Source organism: Limanda limanda, chromosome 10 (assembly GCF_963576545.1).
Source record: "Limanda limanda chromosome 10, fLimLim1.1, whole genome shotgun sequence".
Taxonomy (NCBI): domain Eukaryota; kingdom Metazoa; phylum Chordata; class Actinopteri; order Pleuronectiformes; family Pleuronectidae; genus Limanda; species Limanda limanda.
This window is the reverse complement of record NC_083645.1, coordinates 24,639,398-24,660,411: the sequence shown is the minus strand read 5'-3', so window position 1 is coordinate 24,660,411 and position 21,014 is coordinate 24,639,398.

The window sequence follows — 21,014 nt, the reverse complement described above, 5'->3', positions numbered from 1 at the left end:
TTTAATCCCGCCCTCTGCAGCCTAAACTCTAATGGCAGATGTTTATGGAAGGAGGTCGCTTCCCCCCACTTAGCTGACCTGATGGAATTCAGGTGGCAGGAGCTAACAACATATGGAAAGCCCATTAGAGACTGCATTAGAAATAACCTTTTAAGCCCCGTGCCTGTGCTATATTTCATCATTCTGGACATTACCTGCACACAGGCATGAGGCTTAGTTTGAGTCTGAGCGGATTAGGACGACTATTGATGTCTGAATTTGGGGGAAACTGAGATGAGCGGTCCGTGCAGAGATGACAAGCGAAAAAAATAAACACACCGAGCTTGAATCTGTGTTGGAAATGCATTTTCAATTCTTGGGCATTACACTTTACCATCATCTTGCCAATGCACCGTATCTACCTATTTTATTGTATTTTTATCTTGTGCTTCTGTTGTTTTATTCTTTCTACCTTTTATTTTTAATTTTATTGTATTGTATTGTATTGTATTGTATTGTATTTTATTGTATTCAAATATACCGGCTGCTATGACAACTTAATTTCCCTTCGGGGATGAATAAAGTACTCTATCTATCTATCTATCTATCTATCTATCTATCTATCTATCTATCTATCTTTAGGATACAAACAGAAGAGTCAGGGTTGAAGAATGTTTTAATATCTATAAACTGTAGTATTTTGCAAATACACAGAACAAACATGTACTGAACTCTGGATATTGTCCTGAAATTATCCGCAGGTGATGTATGTAAGATCACATATACAAAGAGGACACTGACATTCCAGAGCTTTGGGGGTAAAGGACCCATACCGATATCAATCTGCTGTAAACAAACATTAATATTTCGTGTTCTGACTCGGACAATCTCCAGCTACGTTCCTCATATAACTCGCAAAGTTTGTTTTGGTCTACTACTTCTTTTGTAGGAATAGATAGTTTGGAAGGAATCCATTTAAATAAGCAGCATTTACTTTTGCACTATTTCTCTGCAAAAAGCCATTTAGTAAATATATACATCTGCGTTATTATTAGGTTTCCGAATAACTTATGCAGCATTAAGCAGGAAGAAAAAACATTAACAAAGAATCCGTAATTCTATAAACCTGCAGTTCTCTTCCTGCACAGATCAGATTACCAGTACGGGCGCCTCTCTCAGTTTTGGACTCTCATACCGACTCATTTGCATCTGCAGCCCCAACATAAATGTCAAACTGCTCTCTCTGGCTCATTAATAATAAAATGGAGCATCTAGATCCCAAAGCTTGTGTGGCATTTTTGGCAATTAACGGACTGAATGTTGTAATTTCAAATGCTGCCCTTAGGGGTCCAATATGCATATGATAAATATTTAAATGAAACTGCAGTCAACACTCAGCCGGGGTAGAGCCAGATCTGGGCGGCGGCTATTTATCCACTGTCAGTCACTATGAATCTTTAACTGTGAACCTGCTCGTACCCTGTAGCAAGGTTCATAAATGTGTATAGATTCATCTGCATATTCAACTGCAGTAGAATGTTTGTGGGATAAATGAGCTTTTTGGTTTCATTTGAAAGTGTAACTGCACTTTATTCTTTGTTTTTTTAGTATTTTCTGCAAAGTCACCTTCACAGAGTCACTGCTCGATGGAACCAGCCAATGCTCCCTTGAGAAAAACATGTTTCCAAACACGTCAGTCTCCCAGACAACATGTTATTTTTATGACAGTGGCATGCTAGATGATGTAACAGATGATGATTATGATTATTTACACATCACGTTGAAGCAGAAGCATGTTTAACATGGGTCCGTCGCTACAGGGTGGTCTCAAGCTGAGAGGAGCCCCCCCCCGAGAGAGAAGGGCTGATTCTGTTTGTCCACATCAACGACCTTTAATTAATAAATGTTATGTACAGGAGACGGCAATGATAACATGGTTATAAAATCCCTAATGAGCTCCTGCCACTGGTTTTCTACCAGAAACTAATATTAAATCATGTAAATGTATGTACATTTTTAGTGGTTTGGTTGAAGACTAGAAAGTATAAATGTGTGAATGACGTGGCTGCGATGATGGTGGAGGTTTGAACTCACTACTAAAAGAATCCTAACAAGATTGAAATGATTTGCGTTGACATGTGTTTCTTCGCGGTGTGTTTGGTTTGGTTCATTGTCGAATCCCCACATATCCAACATATTAGTTTGAATCTACATTTCTTGCTGTCTGTTCAATATCTCTGTGTATAAAGGAACACACAATAACTAGTTTACATTTGTTGCTTCAGATAAACTCATGGAACCCACAGTTCCTTATTGTGTGATACTCCTTTACACCACGTTACCCTGTAGGTGTAAATGCAGTGTGTAGTTTAACTTTGGATAAACAGCAGACTCACTTTCCCTTCCACAAGTACCATCAAAGCTCAAACAGCCATGTGTATGCATGTGCGTGTTTCTCCCTCAGTCCCAGTGGAGCCGTTCCTCCAGGCCGCTGCTGCTGCTGCTGTAAATAAGACAATGCTCTTAGTCAAGATGCCTGTGTGAGCAATTTAAAAACACCGCTTATATCTTTGTTCTGACACTCAACACGTAGTGATAGAAACATTACATCTGCTGTTTACTGTCCCAGTACCATCTCCTGCTCGGCCTGTGGGGAACACTTTCCTTCACAATAACTGGAACGTCTGAGCACAGCATGATTGTTTCTGTAAACCACGATTTAATGCTTCTGGCATCAAAGCTGCTTCTGATCTATAACTGGTGTATTTAATGGTTATGAACATAATGTCATACTTTATTGTTTTAAGCAAATTAAAAGGATACATAGACATGAAGATGATTGACATGACGGGTTTCCCAAAGTGAAGCCAAAGCGATACCCCTCCTGGTGGCAAGATGAAGTATTAGGTCATAAACACCATCTCCTCCGTGTTAGTGGATGGAATATGGTGTAAAGTAAAGAGTTAACCTGTACAACCAGTTTATGTTGTTGTAGGTATGTTAGTGTTTAATTAAATATTTATTGTTTGACACTTTAAAAAAGGGTTTTAATTGTTTTATCATTTAAAAATGGGGTGAAGAATCCAGAGTAATAGCTGAGACTGACTAAGTTGGCGCCAAAGTGTCATCATCACCTCTAAAGTTTGATTTTATGGCTTAAAAGAGATAATCTATATCATTTGTCCATCTTTGAATGCAGTCTGTTGTTTAAAAAGATTATAAACATGCAATTTTTAAATCTTTAATTAAGTAATAATGAAGGCCTTTTAAACTAACTTAAACCAAGGGACAATTTTCCATCTGCTACAACCACAGGTTTCTTCTCATAAGTTTATTATTGGACAATAAATTCAGTGTTCATCACTTTTATCGAGGATCATATATAAATGATTCATACTCTTTCTGCCAGTAAGTATCAAAACAGCACTTGATATTCCTCCGTGTCATTTTAATACTCGTCCCTCACACCTTGGCCACTCGATGAAAGTGTTTATCCACATCCGCAGCCGATGAGAACAAACACAACCAGGCGGCACATTACATGACAGTGCAGCAGCATCCGCCAGATGTGACGGGATGTGTTTGACTGGGTCTCCTGCGAATGATCAGTTCACCTCACAGTCAGCAGACTGAGACCATATCGTGTTCCCTCTGCAGAGTGATGGGCGAGCGGAGCTTGTTATTCGGACGGAAACAACTTCAATCTAACGACGCCTGTTGAAAAATACATGATCACATTGCTTGAGAGAGAGAGAGAGAGAGAGACAGTCTCATCTTCCCCGGGGTTCGTGCTGTGTTAGATATCATCCGTGTTTCCGTCACTGTCAGCGCAGCACTCATTGTTTACCAAGAGATGATAACACAAAGCACAGTGTGAGGCGGTGTACCCGTTCAAAAGATGGCCGAGGAAGCCACTACCGACTGTGCAGTGAATGCCATTATCTGCGCTCTGCATATTGAGAGGCACCAAGGGCATCAACAAGAGCGTGTTGTCTGCGTGGCCGTGCTGTGAGCTGCATCTCCAAGCATCTCCAAGGGCAGTGTTGGAAATGCGCTATAGGGGCTCGGAGAAAGGAAACGATATTCTCAATAGGCCCCGGTTCGCGTTCTTTTCTCAGTGAAAGAGAGAGAGAGAGACGGAGACGGAGGAGTGAAAGTGTCACGACCTTTAAAATTCACTGAGGAGAGGCGCTCCCCCCCGGGACTCTCCGGAGCGCTGCAGCCTCGGGGCAATATCATGCGATTCCAGCACAGTTTAACCATGTCAAGGGAGGCCTTCGCTGCGTAATTTCTCATATAACTCCCACTGAACTCACACAAAGAGGGTTTTTACAGCAACAAACAGATACACTGAGTGATTTTATTGTTCGTCTCGCAGTCGTCAGACCACAGCAGCTGTGTGGATGAGAAGAATAGTGATGAAGAAGCTGCTTCTGGTAAGATTTAAGTGCAGTGTGTTACCTGTCAGTGGTTTAATTCTGGTATAAACAGGTCTGTGCACACATCTGCCTCTTCCCACGAGGTTAAAGCATCCCACACCGGATGTGTTGGTAAATATGAGCATGCAGGTTGTTGATTTAAATTAATTTTAGAGAAGTTAGTATCCCATTTTTCTAGCATTGTGCTCTTCATTTACCTGGTGCTCCTTAAAAATATAGAAAACCATTAAACCTCTTTTTGCCATTGATTGGATGATTTGTGTATCTAATTGCTGTGTTAGTTGTATAGTTCTATTTTAATCCGTTCCATCATTTGTTGTTACCTCATCCAAAGAGGTTCTGTTTTCGGCCCTGTATGTGTTTGTTGGTTTATTTATTTGTTTTAACTTGTGAACAAGATTATACAAAAACGTCTGAACGGATTTCCACAGAACTGAGTGTAAGAATGGAATGCTGTACGAGTCAGGGAAGAACTTATTGATGCAGATCCAGATCAGATACGGATCCAAGGGACACCAAGGACCAACAAGACTATTTGGATTTGGCTTTGGCGGAGGTACGCTGACTCCCATTTTAGTTTCCTTTACTTTTACTATTTACTCTGCTACTGTAGTGTCTAAATTCCCTGCTCCCAATAACCACAGGAGCGGCCAATACAATGCAGTACTTCAGATATGAAGGAGACTTTCCCCCAGAGCCCTGACACTGGTGCTAATGATGAGGAATGAAGCACCAAGTTGAGACGTCTAATGAAGGTTCTCTGGTTGGATGGTTGGAAAGCAGCAGTTAGAAACAATCAGTCTCAGTTGTTGGTTTCTCTCCTTTTTTATTGCATAAAATAACAAATTAAAACCAAACTAATCAAAATCATGAACATTTGAGCAGACTGTAGTTTGTGTATTTATTTCCTCGTCATGTCAGACTGGGCCATTCCCAACTTCCCTGGAGGAACCAGTTTCTCACCGTTTCCACTCACCTGATTCCCCCTTCAACCTTCTGGACACCTGATCCCCTCTTCCCTCATTAGTTCCCTGTGTTGCTCCATGTCCACTTGCACTCTGCAGATTGTCTCTTTTGTACCTGCATGCTTCCGCTGCCACTTTTTGACCTCCGGCTCCCGACCTTCTTCTCGCTCCCTTGAGCTCTTTCTCCTGGTGTTCCTGCCTCTTCCTCTCTCCGACCACTTCCTGCCGCTCACCAAGCCTTTCCCTGCTGTAGCTTTAAATAAGGGTGAACTCTCTGAACTCCTTATCGACGTCTCCGAGTCGTGCATGTGAGCTGTTCACTGAAAGAAAAACGCTGAATAGGAGATTACCCTGAGTTGCAGCAGCCAGTGCAACAATGGCCTCACATGGCCGCCTGACTCTGGCTCCATTAGAAACATACTAGCTGCTGTAATACTGAGCAGTGAACAGACTGTGAGGAAACTAAATGTATAAATCACAAAAACAGCTGCAACATGAAACGCACGATCGGGTAATGCTCCAACAATCTGAGGAGCGGATCAAACACGCAGGTCGATATTCATGCTGCTGTAGAACTGTGTCAATAGCGGGTTGCTATAGCGACAGAGGGGTAAACTTAAACCGTTCATGTGCTGCCTGAATACAAACACATAATCACGTACGGCAGATTAACCCACGGAGCACTTATTATAATGTTTCAACATGAAAATACATGGAAGTGTTTGGTAATGTGCTTTTTAGTCCAGCAGAGAAGTTGAGCTCAGTTTCCGCTCTAGCAACGTTTAATTTAACGTTTCCAGCTGCATTAAAACGTTTGACTGACAAAGTGATTGATGCTATCGAACGGTAAAACAAGTTTGTGTTGTTTTTTTGACACTTGTGTTGTAACTCAGCCTCGTTGTTTCCTCCCTTCTCAAGAGGCTGTCGGCTGCCGTTCACTCCGGCGTGAAAAACAACTTCCACACAGCGACGTGATTCATCGCAGGAAACAGTCGGTTGTAATTTACTGTTGTGTTGTTATCTGATCTTGACTGAGTTTGAGTGTTTTCACATGAGGGCTGCGTTCATTTACTGCTCACCACGCACACAAGGAACAGGAAGTACCCTCGACCATGTAGAGTCCTACTTTGAAACATACGTGAAACTGTGAACAACATAATACTGACTCTAGAAAAAATGAAGTGAACATTATTACTTATCTGATCCTTGTCTTTGCAACTCTTTTAACTTCCTACCTCTCCATAGGCTGTTCATTGTTGTTTTAAGTATAATGTATGCGTGAATAGGTATTGATCCATTTAAATCCTCCATATCCGTAGCTTTTCAGAAGATGAACACAAATATGGACTTAAATGAACCTAAATGAACCTTTAGTAAACTTTGGATTGAATCTACTGAGAGCAGATGTGAGGGAAATCAGATCATGGATCAGCTCAAGCCAGAAAACCAAACTGAACTTCTGATTTGGCTAATATTTGGCAAAACATTTTAATTAAACTCAGGGGCAATCATGGGGGGAGTAATATTATTATTACTTTAACAGCGTAATTGTGTCTGCAAATATTTATCTGCCCTCCCCGGTGTGTCACCTGCTGTAACGTGACGCTCACACAGAGAATCATTTTGCGTTCTTCCAGCCTGACAGCGACTCACAGCGAGGTCACCCGGCCTCTTCGTCCTCCTCCTGAGCGACGGATATCTGAAAGTAATTACACGCAGCAGATCTGGCAGAAGCCGCGCGGCGAAGACAAAGGGGGGGAGGGGGGGGGTTGCTCGGCGGTGGTCACCGTTAAGAGCATTAACGCTGCCCCCACATCTCATCATTATCTCCGCACAATCTAAAGCTCAATAAAATGCAAATCAAAAAAAAAATCGCCGCTGTTCTCTCTTCGGGAGATTTATACATTAAAGTGAGCCGGCAATAAAGGGAATCCGCCGAGGGTTAAGGTCATGTTGAAAGAGCGTGGAGTAATGGAATATAGAATGAGCGAGATGGCTGATTAAAACAGCTCCGTGCACTTCCACTGTTTTGGTGTCAGGTGTTTTAATCAGCTCGGAGTCTGTGTGTGTGTGCGACTGGTGATTTACACACTTCACATGTACAGTGTGTGATCTGCTCATCTCTCCTCATTAGGGACGAGCGGCTGTGGTCTCTGTAGCATGTTCCTGTTTAAGAGACAAGACGGGAGCAAGCAGATCATTTATGAGCCGATCGGTTTCCCACAACAAACTCCTTTAACCTTAAACTAGTTCACACGTCCTCTATATGTGCCAGGCACAGCTTATTACAATGTAAAGTTATTTTCAGAGTGCACTACACAAACGCCCTATTCACCCAGAAAGTGACTAGACCCCCCCCCCCACCCTCAACTACGTACTATTTACTACTCTCTATTATGCACTTATGCACTTATTGTAAGTCGCTTTGGATAAAAGCGTCAGGTAAATGAAAAATTAATGTAATGTAATATTATCTCAACAACAGATTTTTATTTTTTTATCTTAGTTTATTTTATTTTTATTTTTTTATGTAATGTAAAGTGTGTAATGGATTGATTAAGCAATTATTTATTTTTTTTAATTTTATTTAATTTTATTTTAATTTTTTTATGTAATGTTAAGTATGTAATGGTTTGATTAAGCAATTATTTATTTATTTTTATTTTTTTTTATTTTTTTTTTATTTTTTTTAATGTAATGTAAAGTATGTAATGGTTTAATTATGCAATTATTTTACTTTTTTCTTGTCAGCGGGTGGGAAGGGTCAAGGGTTAATTGTGGTTCATAGAAGCCGTTCTGGCTCAGTTTAAGCACATTGTTGTTATCATCATAAGACATCCTACCGCTATTTTCTACCTCTAAGAATTTTTGTAAACACTGTATGTTTGAATTATTGCTGTATGTGAACGAAAAAACTAATAAAAAGATGTGTAAAAAAAAAAAAAAAACTCCTTTAAGCCGGCGTCAAAATGGGAAAATATCCATATATTTATGACACTGATTTCTTTTTTAGAAAATGCATCTTTGATCCGACCTCAGTGTTGGAACTGTACACAGCATTAGCATACCTCCCACCCCTACCCGCAACCCCCCCACCTCTCCTCCCGTCCTGCATGGCCTTTGAGGGAGCCATGCTTTCTTATACTTTCACATTTAATCCAATTCATTATTGTGCCCCCCCCCCCCCCCCCCCCCCCCCGCCTACACTCAGCTGTCAGGGGAGACAAAAGCCCTGCCAAATATGGATCCTTTTTTGTTCCCTTGGATTTGTGCTGCCCTCCCCTGGGGATACTGCAACCCCCCCCACCCACCACCACCACCACCACCACCATCACCACCACCTCAACCCCATCTCCCCTCCACACACACACACACACACACACCCTCCTCCACCTCCACCCATTCAGGAAAGGGGGCGAAAAAATATATAAATACCTGGGGCTGTTCATTGTGTCACCTCCTCCATGGGTAGAGACGCAGAGAGGATGGAACCCAACACAGTCACGGTGCGGTGCAGATTCTTTTCAGGGTCATGCTAATTGAATGCAAAAAAAAAAATAGATGCTGGAGTCAAAGGAGAGCGGAGATTTAAAGGAAGACATTAACTATTGATGAAAATCACATGAAAAGAAAAAGGTGGAGGGGATTGATTATGTTTGGGATGTGTTTCTCATTTTCTGGTTTTTAGGGTTCTCTGATATTTGGCTTTATTTGATGTCTTTATTTCACCTCTATTCAGATTTAGTCTTCAAATGATGTCTTCACCAACCAACAGTCAGAGGCAGGTTTTTGTAGGAGCCATAACTGGTGACTGGGTTATGTTGACCAGGATCCAATCCCTTTTTCTTAAACCTATTTTGCCTTAAACACATTGTCTATGATTATTTTCAGGCTGCTTTAATTTGGCAAAAACTAAATAAATACTTTAAAACCCTTGTGAAGCTTCAGATAACAAATGGAAATATCTCAGTTCGAAAGAACATTTTTTCTGATGTTTTGACACATAACTTGTCATTAGTCTTACTACACCGTGCACATTAGTTTTACATGGACCCGGTTGCATGCTACATGGTTCTGGTTTCACACCTGCAGCCGCTCAGGGCCTTTCTGTGTGGAGTTCTCCCCGTGTCTGTGTGTCTCCAGCTTCCTCCCACATTCTAAACACTTGCAGCTTAGGCGGATGGAGACTTTATTTATCCCTGAGATATTCGGACGACCTGTCGGGGGGGGGGGATATCCCGCCTCTCGCTCGGTGACAGATTGGCTCCCGCCCACCTCAGGACTGTCAAACAATAAGCAGTGTAGATAATGGATGGATGGACTGATGGTTGAAATGGGAGTGTGTTTTGAAAAGGTGAAATGATTTAGAAATCATGCAGTAGCCACATATAGCAAAACACTTGATCAAAGAGACTAGAGGAGAAAGATGCTGATACATATTTAGTGTCTGACCGACTTCTCAGTTTTTATGTTCCACATCACAGAATGAAAGAAAAAGGCTAATTATGTATAACATTCAAATATTTATATAGTAATATTATGCTCCCTGTAGAACAAGCGTTGAAACGGGGTCGGTGTGGAGTCGTGGATGAATGAGACGAGTGACAGAGGGTCAGACACAGACCAGGTGTCTCAGGTCTGTTGAGGCAGCTTGTGATTCACTCTGAACTTCCCCTTTAGAAGAAGACTCCCCAGTTTGACGCTGCAGCTTCATGTTGGTGCAGGCAGGAGTTACGGTGTCTAACTTGATAAAAGTGGGATATTTGTTAGTGTTAGCATTTTGTGTTTTTAGCTAAAGAAAAGTAACTTTCCTGTCTATGCTGCATCTCTGTTCAAATAACACAAATGAAGAACAAACACCTTTAGACAACACATTTGTTCCAAAAGAGACTCTGTCAGTCACTGCTCCTCAGTTTAATGTTCGCCCTCTGCAGCTGCACTGCTACCAATTACCCAGCGTGAGTGATAGGCGGTGGTGTGGAGAGCTCGGGCATACACCGGGGTCACCGATGCTCCGTCTCAATTAACCACACAGCCACACATGGGATCTGCCGTGGCCCTTATCTCGTATTTATAGAATAACACAGAGACAAACACAGAGCAGCGTCAAGAGGCCAGACCCACAAGGTCAGTTGTTGTTACTGCTGATATTTGCAGCTGCTGCACAGGGAGAGCGGCGGGGAAACCGTGCTGGATTGAAAAGTTTAGATGGAGAATGTATGGAAACTGTAGGAATTTAGAGTTGAGGTTCAGATTCTTTGCTTGTTACGTTCATGCTTAATAAAGGAGGAGGGAAGGAAAAGCCACAGCAGGTTTATTTAATCCAAATCCTTGTTGGAAGAGTCCAATTTGTAAAATTTTTGTACTTGATTAGTCTAATATGAGGGAGCATTAGGGCAAAAGTCGTAATATTACGAGAATTGTGTTGTAACTGAGGGAAAAGTCTGAATAATTCATCTTGTAAAACCCTATTCTTGAAAATATATTCCTTTTTTCTTGTAATATCACTAACGTTGTGACTTTATTCTCGTATTACAACTTTATTTCTCAAAATCTCCCTTTTTCGCCTTTAAATGGACCAAATAAGAAATTTAGGGTTCAGGTTGGTGAGCTCTTAGAAACACCAGATTCTGAGAAACAGATAATTGTCTTAGTCATTTTTTAAATTTGTCTCTTAGAGCAATGGTTTGGAATAATAAGCTTTTCTTGCAGAGCTCCAGGTGCTCAGTGTAGTTTCATATCTGCCTGTTTAACATAAAGCAGGAACCAGGGGACAGTTTTCTTACCCTGTACAAAGAGCAGGAGGAAACAAGTCGCCCTCGCTCTGTGCACACGTAACACAACCTGCATCTAAAGCTTCTAATAATAAAAGCCTTATATCTCATTTGTGTTATTCATATAAAAGCTGAGTTGTAAAACCACTGGAGTCTCCACCAGTTGCTTGGCAACCTCACTGTTATGACAGAGCTGTGTGTGTTGACCTCTTCAAAAAGAAATATTTCCTGAAACATTAAACTATTCCTTTAACAGTTGTCACAGTTAACTTGGTTATGCATGATCAGCTTTTTATGGGGTTTGACGACATCCACTTAAAACAAAAAAGTGTTTTAATAACGGGAAAAATCTTTGAATAAACCTTGTTTAAAGATTTAAGATATAGCAACGCTTTATTAAAATGTCTAAAAATACCAGAACTGTGTGACATACTTTATTGACTTTACATTTAACAAAATGTTTACAACATTACACAACCATGATCCCACACTTCTTCTGTTATTGTTTTGAATGAGAGGCTCCACTTGCCAAAGCTACATATTGTACATCTAAGCAGCGTCTATGAGAATATGGTCCTACACAGACTACACTCACAGAGTATTAAATATTCATTCTATCCAGTTTTTACACCCACATACTATTGCATAGTCATGGGAGCCTGTCCCAGAATGCACTGGGGCAATAGATGAGGTATATTCTGGCCGGGTAGGGAGTCAATTACAGAACCTGCATGTGTTAAAATATTAAAATCCCTAAATCACTTTTTATATTCTGGGGATTTTACTCATGAAGGCTGTTGCAGTGAATATTACCATGTAACACTCTATAAAGTACTTGTAAACATTGGCATGTACTGCACTCTACTGCTCTGCTCGTCTTATCAAAGTAAACAACAGCTGTTGTGTCCGGTAACAAAAGAAATATGGCAATTTCTCCTCTGAATAATCTCCCCCTTGCACACGAGCCCCGACATAATGAGCTCCGGCAGATTAAAAATTGTAATCCGTGTGCTAATGGCCATGCCATTTTTGTCTTGCTTCATTATGTAGATTTAATGCAAACAGAGGAGCTTTCAAATTACGTTTTATGACGAGTGAGGCGCTATCAGAGCTTGCATTAGGAGGCTCGTTAGGTGACATCGACTCTGTGTGCTTCCATTTGCATCTTAAATCTAAGAACTAACAGCAGAAAACCCACAGAGCCGATGCAGATTGGTCTAATTACAGGAGCGTGCGTCTTCCTGAACCTCCGTATAATGGTGTCTACGTTCGACAGGAATAGCTGCATCACATATGATAATGTGCAGCGGTTGGAATAAACTGAAAAACCAGGTCGAGCCCCGTGTTCTACCTGTGATAGCAGAATGTGAATACTGAACACGCTGCTATACAATGAGCAATTGATTGGATTCATATTCCGCTGCTGCCGTGTAACACTCTCTCACAATTACCTTTCAGGAGCTATAAAGGGACTGTGCATATGGGTGAGAGGACGGCTTACGAGCCAGTGCAGAAAAGCTCAGTGGTACCAGCCACAAGTTGTTGTGTTAAAAGGTCAGTTTATGTATCATCACATGTTACAGACAGACACACAAAGAGTTGTGACCTGGTCTATAGAGATATTACTCCAACGACCATCATGAGCATTTCCCCTTCTTTTGGATAGGATCTATAAGAGCGTTATGTTTAGGTAAAATATTATGGGTGCTGGTTAAAATAAGTACCTCACCAATATTAGAGTATTATGTAAAGATGGACAATGCTATTCCACTTCAAGAGAAATGAAACTGAAATGCTGGCATTTTTTACGATGTTTACATCATTCGGAGCCAGAGTTTGCGCAGAAGTGATCTTGGTGTGCAGCCGAGGAATCAAGGTTCCGCCTATACATGGGCTGGACCGTTTTTATAGCATCAAATAGTTAACTTAGATATCACTAAGTGGAGCTCATACCTCCATCAAGACCCAGAAGTCCCGTTAAATTTAGTCCAAACGCTTTAAATTGTACATAAATATCAATATAGTATTTTATATCAATATTCATGATCTTGCAATGTTAAAAAAAGTGATCTGGATCCACACCAGATTTAATCGCTTCTTCTCTGACCCGTATCGTATCCTGCCACTAAATTTTGTGGTAATCCGTTGGGTGGTTTTCTGTAATCCTGTTTACAGACAGAAAACCAAAAAGCCCCAATGAAAACAACTTCTTTGGCAGAGGTAAATAAAACCCAACTTCTTTTGTCCATATCCCATCTACTAACATGGAGGAGGAAAGGTTTATGACCTGTACTGCAGCCAGTAGGAAAAACATCTCATCTGATCTCTCAAATCTTAAAAAGTATATTAAATTTAAGTGTCAATCCTCATCGTTAAAACAATTAGGCCTAATGCTCTGTGTGCTCTGACATGATCCGCCATTTTGCTCTACGGTTTACTAGGCCTTGTGCAGACGAGTTCCATTTCATTTTAAAAGATTCTTTTAGACGTCATTATGTGCTATGAATGAATTCAATAAGCTGTTGTTCGTTAGCCTTGAATGTGAGAGCATGGTTAAAAGCACTACATGTGCTTTAGGACATTGTTACTGCAGAATTCATCATCCCATCAAATGCATTTGTATTGTGACAGAAGATTACTTAGTAGGTTGTAAAAACTACAAAAATGTAGTGACACAAAGAGAAGACGCCTCACGGAAAATACAAAGATCAAGTAATTAATAACCCTGGGTGCAGTAAAATGCAGCAGCATCTCTCGGTCAACAAAAGTAAGTGGTACTTAGATGCAGGTTACACATTAAATTTCACAATAGACGACTTTAAGTTCCTGGTTTGACATCTACTAATAGCAGCACAAAATGTTTTCATGGTATAAGTGCATTAATTCATTAAAGCGTTTATTTCTGTGTCCACTTCTACTGGATTATAGCACAGCCGGAGACACTGCAGCTCGGTGACCTTCTACCTCCCGTCTACCTCCCTTCTACCGCCCAGCAGCACAGAGGAGAGAGGAAACAGGAGAAAAGGTATTCGGTCTTAAACTGGCCTTGACAGGTCTGACTTGACAGGAAGAAAAAGCACTCGCCTGATGAGATGCTGCAAGAGAGAAAAGAACAAAGCATTTGGTGCTTTCATTTATTTAAATCCTTGTTTTAAAGAGAGAAAAGCGAAAAGTCAGCAAGTGAAGAAATGGGCAGGGTTTTTGGAAGGGACCAGAAAGAGGAAATCAAATGCTAACACCTCCGGGTGACAGGATGCAGCCAACAACACATTATTCTCATTATCTGCAGGTAGCACGAGCATTAAAAGTGCTATCGAAGATTCTCTACTGGAAGTTCAGTCGACCCGCGGAGGGCTTTAATGGTGTGAAATGTGCCACGGTGCAGTAACACTTCCAGTGATGTACAGACCTGTCGGGAAAATCGCCAAAATCAGGTCAGTTTTGCACTCGAGGCAAATGGACAACTCTGGCCCAGACTGATTTAATCAGGGTCTGATTTACAACCTCTAACCACTTAATGTCTCACTGCCACATTCACATCATACACTCATTTGTTTTCCTATCAAAGAACTGCAGCAGATCTGCGGAGACGAGGAAACTTTTGGATTGGAAAGTTTTTCTCCTCTGCTGCTCTGAGCTCGCTTTCAGAAACATAATGACCAAGAGAAATCACGACTTATTGTACAAAACACTTTCCTGCACCTACGATATTACGGTATAAAGACAAGGTTCTCGACAGCTTATAACCAGCAGCTTCTTGAGCTTTTTTTATGCTTTTATTCCTGAAATCACAAAATTACCAATTCAATTTCAATTAAATTACATTTTATTTGTAAAGCACCAATGATTAGTAGAACATATAAAGGTTGAGACCTCAGAAATTATAGAGAAAATCCAACAGTTTCCACAATGAGCAGCACAAATGGATAAATTGTGGTAACAAATGCATGGACTAGTTTCTCAGAATCCTTATGTTCCTAACTTTCATAATAAGATAAATTCCTGAAGTTGAACCAAGTTATTAGATTCATCAGGCTTCATAGATACATACAGCTGAGTGTCATCTGCGTAACAATGGACGTGTACGTGATGCTTTCTGATGGAGTTGCCTAATGGAAGCATGTAAAAGGTGAAGAGTATCAGTCCAAGGACAGAACCTTGTGGAACTCCATCACTAACTTGTATGTCCATGAAGGAGACATTTTTACATTAACAAATCTGATAGTACGACTGAAACCAGCCTAGTGCTGTTCCTTTAATCCCTACATGTTGTTCCAGTGTATCTTACAGAATCTTATGGTCTCTATACTGGTCCTGATTCAGCAGGACCAGCATAGAGACAAGTCCATTATCTGAGGCCATGAAAAGGTCATTAGTAATTTTTAACAGAGCTGTTTCTGTGGTGGAGTCTGACTGAAAGACACGTAGTCTAAGATTTAGAAAACATTTCTGCAGCTGTCATCTCCACGGCTTTCCGTAATAATCCACTAATGGTCAAGTTTCATACTTAATGCATCACATCACACTCTGGCTCCCAGTCACATACAGGCTCAGATCCAGAACAACACTCACACACACTCTCACTCTCACACACACACTCACACACACCTGGACTTGCACCAGTAAACAAAGACCTGGAGCGGAGCCAGCAGCTCCATTGTTTGAGATTTTATCAGCTGTGCCGCTGCTGTGACCCAAACCCATTCTGAGCTCTAATGAAAAGTCCATTTGGAAGACGAGCAGTGTTGCCTCCTCTTCTCGCGTGGGCTTATAAAACCTCTGCACCAGGGGATGGACAAAGGTTTGTCCTCCGCTCTCAAATGAAACCAGAGAGGCCGATGTCGATGCATCAGATGAGACATTCTGAGCAGCCGTTAGCAGCCGTGTGCAGGGAAATCACGTAACACGCAGCAAATAGGATGCACGCTGAGAAGTGAAAACCAGAGAGCGCCCTGGAAGGGAATTTATAACCATTAGGGATTCTTAGAGATGGCCTCAATTCATGTGTTGGTCAGATATGAAAGAAAAATCCCATTTACATTTCATATAATACTCTTGCTTCTACCAACTACCATGAAAACAGTCACGGGTCACGTGATTCTGCCTCCAGCCTTAATATATCTATGGCTACTTCAGCAGTAAAAGACTCATGGGAAATAAACCCAGTGGCTCTGTTGTCTCCACCCATGACACTGTTTGAATAACTATTCATTTTGACACAAGGTTATTATTACTTGTTCTTCTGGGGCACGTGAGGCGCATGTTTGAGGAGTGTCTTCTGCTAAATTTGGTAAATATTAGATTAGGTTCTTCGGGGAAATTTGCTGGAGTCGGAGAAATTAGCGTTTCTTTGTTATTGGTGATTAAAACCAGAAAACGCTTTTCACCTCGTACATGTGAACTGTTTCTACGTCATTCAAAGTAAAGCAAGCAGCTGATAACATGAATTCAGACATGGGTGGAAATGTTCATATTCATATTCAAATATATTCTAACAAATTGCCATATTCCTTCGAATTACATTTTTGGAAAAACGTTACAGCACTAGAAGCCAAACACTAGTATGCACTTTTGTCATTGAAAGCATTTTATTATATTATTGTTATTATAATACATACTACCATTCAGATAGAAGCACCACTGTACTTTGTTTACAGCACACCTGCCTGTATAGACAAAAGGCTTCTGAGAATATGATTTAAGTTAAAGTTTTTATTTTTTATTAAGTCGTTTATTTAAATACTGTGTTAATGTCAAATTGTGTTGGTGAAGTAAAACAACAGATTTCATGTTAAGGTTTATTACTACTTAAAGAATTGTGATGATGACTTCTGATGTGAAATCATACTCGTCACCTTTGATTTCACACACTTGCCCTTTGCTGTAAACATTAAATTGCCGTTTTTATGAATAATTTATTCCCCTTTGTTTCCTTAAATGATGGATCCGGGTGCTGGAGAATGTTCCCCTGCACCTTTTAGTCAGATCATCATTTCCTCTGCCCTCCCGTGAGGATTCTTCAGTGGCTTTTCATCCCTTATTTCCTTGGTAACTTATAGATCAATGCATTCTCAGTTTTTCAGACCCACCTTCTTTTTGTGTGTGTGTTTTTTGTGCTGAGATCGAAACGCTTCCAAAGGTTGTTGATGCAGAAACACAACTGGTCCATGAATAAAACAGTCGGGTCCGATCCATACTGAACAAGAAAATGAACATTGGGCCACATGTAGACAGAAACACACACACACAGACACACACACACAGACACACACACACAGACACACACACACACACACACACACACACACACACACACACACAGCGTATAGGCACACAAGCACAAATGCCTGAATAATATATTAAAGGTCAATGATAATAAGATGTTATGTCGATGTACGTTTATTGGAGTAATTACACTTGTCCCATCGTTTCACCAAGAATATTCTCTGTCCTCCTCATCCCTCATCGACCCTCTGTCTGTCCTGGAGGCTTTATCTCCCTACTCCTCTCTGCTCTTATCTCCTCCTATCTCCATCTCTCTGCTCCTTTCTGCTCCTTTCTGCTGCTCTATGCTCCTCTCTGCTCTTATCTCCTCCTCTCTGCTACTCTCTGCTCCTCTCTGCTCCTCTCTCTTATGTGGACCTTGTCACAGCAGAAAGTGGTTTGACAAAGACACTTTGCCTCCTGTCTTCAGCGAGCACTTTATTAGGAACACGTGCATCTCTGTGTTCATACGACCACCTGACAGTGGTTCAGTGCATAAAGTCAAACTGGTTTGACCAAACCAAAAAATACCTAATTTTCTTTTCTTTTGTTTTAGTTTGACTTCGGGTGCAGGTGTTGTGATTCCATCTGGCTCCTACCGGCATTTTATCTTTGAATAAGCACCCAGTTCTTTATAGTGAACCTTGAAAAACAAATGATAACGCAGCATTGATGGAGCAATCTTTCCTGCTCCAGATTTTAGATTATCAGATAATGTTGTCTAAGTTTAATATTAATATTAATATTGACCTGTACTTAGCTCAAACATATGTTACTACAGGACTAATGTGAGCTGTGAGCAGAAATCAACAGGAACTCTAGTTCCCTTCTGTTATTTCCCCTCCAGTCTCCATTTCCACTGGCTCCAGTTACCTCAGCTCTAAAATTCACTTTACCTTAAGACACCTTTATTGTCCAGCAATAGAGTAGATATTTATTCATGTATTTAGCATCAGAGTGACATCAGTCATGATGAAATGAGTGAAATAAGCTCCAAACAGCATCACAAGACAAATCTGTGTCTCTAACAAAGCCTTCAAATCTTGTCTGATGTTCCCTCAGCACCAAACCTGTTCTGAAGTACACGTCTCCATCCGCCCAAAACAAAAAGGAGGAGGTGGAGGAGAAGGAGGAGGTCTCTTCAACCTGGAGCAGAGAAAGAACAATCTGAAAGAGGCTTCAAACCTTTTAAGACTCCACATGACAGGAGGTATATTTTCTCTCAATCTTCCCCACTCCACAGGAAGCGGTGTGCGTGTGTGGTTTTGTGTGTGTGGTTGTGTGTGTGTGGGATTGTGTGTGTGTGGGATTGTGTGAGTTGCAGGTTGAATCAAAGGGATTTTACTTTTACTCACTTTCGCCATTTTCCCAGAGAATAATGAATGGCTCTAGATCGAGTTGTATGTGCTGATCTAGTTTAAAAAGTCATGGATACTCCGCTCTCCTCTGCAGCCATAAAGAAAGATGAGTCCATATAATTAAATTAATGCATTGTACGGATAAATGGAGGAAAACTCTAAACTCTTTCTTTCAAACAAGCGTAATAACCTAAACTTACATTGGACAAATCAAAAATGAGGCTGCCTCTGCTGCAGAGATGTCACATGTTTGAGGAACAGGTGACAGCGATCACTTGTGAGGACACAAAATCATTACACAACCCTGACATGAACAAAATGCAGTGTGTGTGTCTTTGTGTGTGTGTTGTTGTCACAGTGAACCAAATATAGAAGTCCCCTGGTCTCTGGAGAGGCATCAGGAGTCTCCTCTCTCCTCTGGCTCTGCCCACTTCAGCTGATGAACCCGACTCAGACGCTTTGTTCTTTCACCTCCGGACAAGAAACATGTTGTGAATCTGTAAACAAGTGTTTTTGCTGTTGTTAGACGCGACTGACACAGGAAAAGAAAAGGACATATATTCACAGAAAGCATCAAAAACTTACAGAGGATTGTTGTACCGATTATGTCAGAGAGAAACAAACTAAAATATAAATGAGACCATTAACTTTATTTTCTTTAAACTAATCTAATTTATAACTTGTTTTACAATGTGAAGAGCCATACAGAAAACTTACATCTCATTAAATCTGCACTTTAAGGATGAATATAAAAAGGATGTCATCTTCATTTTGCTTTAATGTTCATTTATTCGTCCCTGTGTTTTTTATTTTTAACATGTAAGTGACTTTGAGCAGCTGGAAACTGTCCTCAGTCACTGTTTGATTCCCGGATGACTCATGTTTACCTGTGAGCGTCGGTTGTTTCAGCCGCTGTTCAAAGCTCCACCTCCTTGGAACCCAGCTTCCAAAGCGCTGCAGCAGCTGGAGGAGCTGGAGGAGCCGTGACTCCTCTTCATCAGGAGGAGCAGTGACTCCTCTTCATCAGGAGGAGCCGTGGCTCCTCTTCATCAGGAGCAGACTGTGTGATGATGATGATGCAGAGCTGCAGATGGAGGAGGTCACTGTAGAGGATGGGTCGACTAAACACTGGACTTACATGAGGAGAAAACCCTTTTCTCATGTTTTTAAAGGGGACTTGGCTCTTGTTTACCTCACGGGGACCTCTAGTGGTCATGTGACGCAACTTGACCTCTCAGGTGTAGCGTCACATCGTGTTTTCCGTACCTGCGGACACTTTTAAACACGACTACAACTGTAACCAAGTTGTTTTAGTGTTTAAACCATGGACGGTTTATACAGATAAAGGATATGAGAACCCCCAAAAAAGGGAGGCCAACTCATCTTGATTGCCCCCTGGTGGCTGGCTGCAGTATACAGTAGTGTCATAAATCCCACCTCCTCCAAGTTAGCAAATGGGACATGGATAAAACAAAATAGTAGTAGTAGTAGTAGTTCTTATTACAAGAAGAAACTGTGACTTTGACTATGATTAATTTACACATAAACATTTATAAACACATCAAGGCCCAGGTTTAGAAATACATGAATTCCTCATTTATATGTATGTTTGATGAAATGATGTAAAACCACCAACATGTTATGACAAAATTCCAGCAGCTCTGCCCTCAGGTCGGGTGCCTCCTTTCAGAGCAGCATGGGATCGTAACACAATGCGAGAGATGAATATGACATTCTCTACATATCTCTGCCACTGAAGACGTTTCTGTCTCCGATGTGAACTCATGGCGGTGAATGGCCAGAGGTTCCCAGCAGTGCATTGTGGGGTGTTTGGGTATGAAGGGCCTTTGTGCCGGGAGCCCGGGGGCAGCGGTGCTCGGCTCTTTTAGGGTTTGATTTATAATTGAAAGCTGTGTTTACATCCGCTCTCCAGCCTCCGTGGCACAGAGTGCAGTTCACAGCGCGATGGAGGAGGAACCCAGAAAACTGAAACCATTAATTTTAATTTTTTTTTTTACTTTGAGGAAGGGGCGAGGGGTTGGGTGGTCATGGAGCCCGGTGTTTACATTTGGTTGTACATCATTGTGTACACTGGCGCTGCTCTGAAAGGACAGCAAGGGAAATGTTAAATCACCTCTGACAGCTGAGAAATTGACCAGCGCTCGGCTCCAGCACGTTGCATTGTGGGAGATGGAGGTGGAAGCTAATGAGCGATCATTAGAGTCGGTCAGCTCG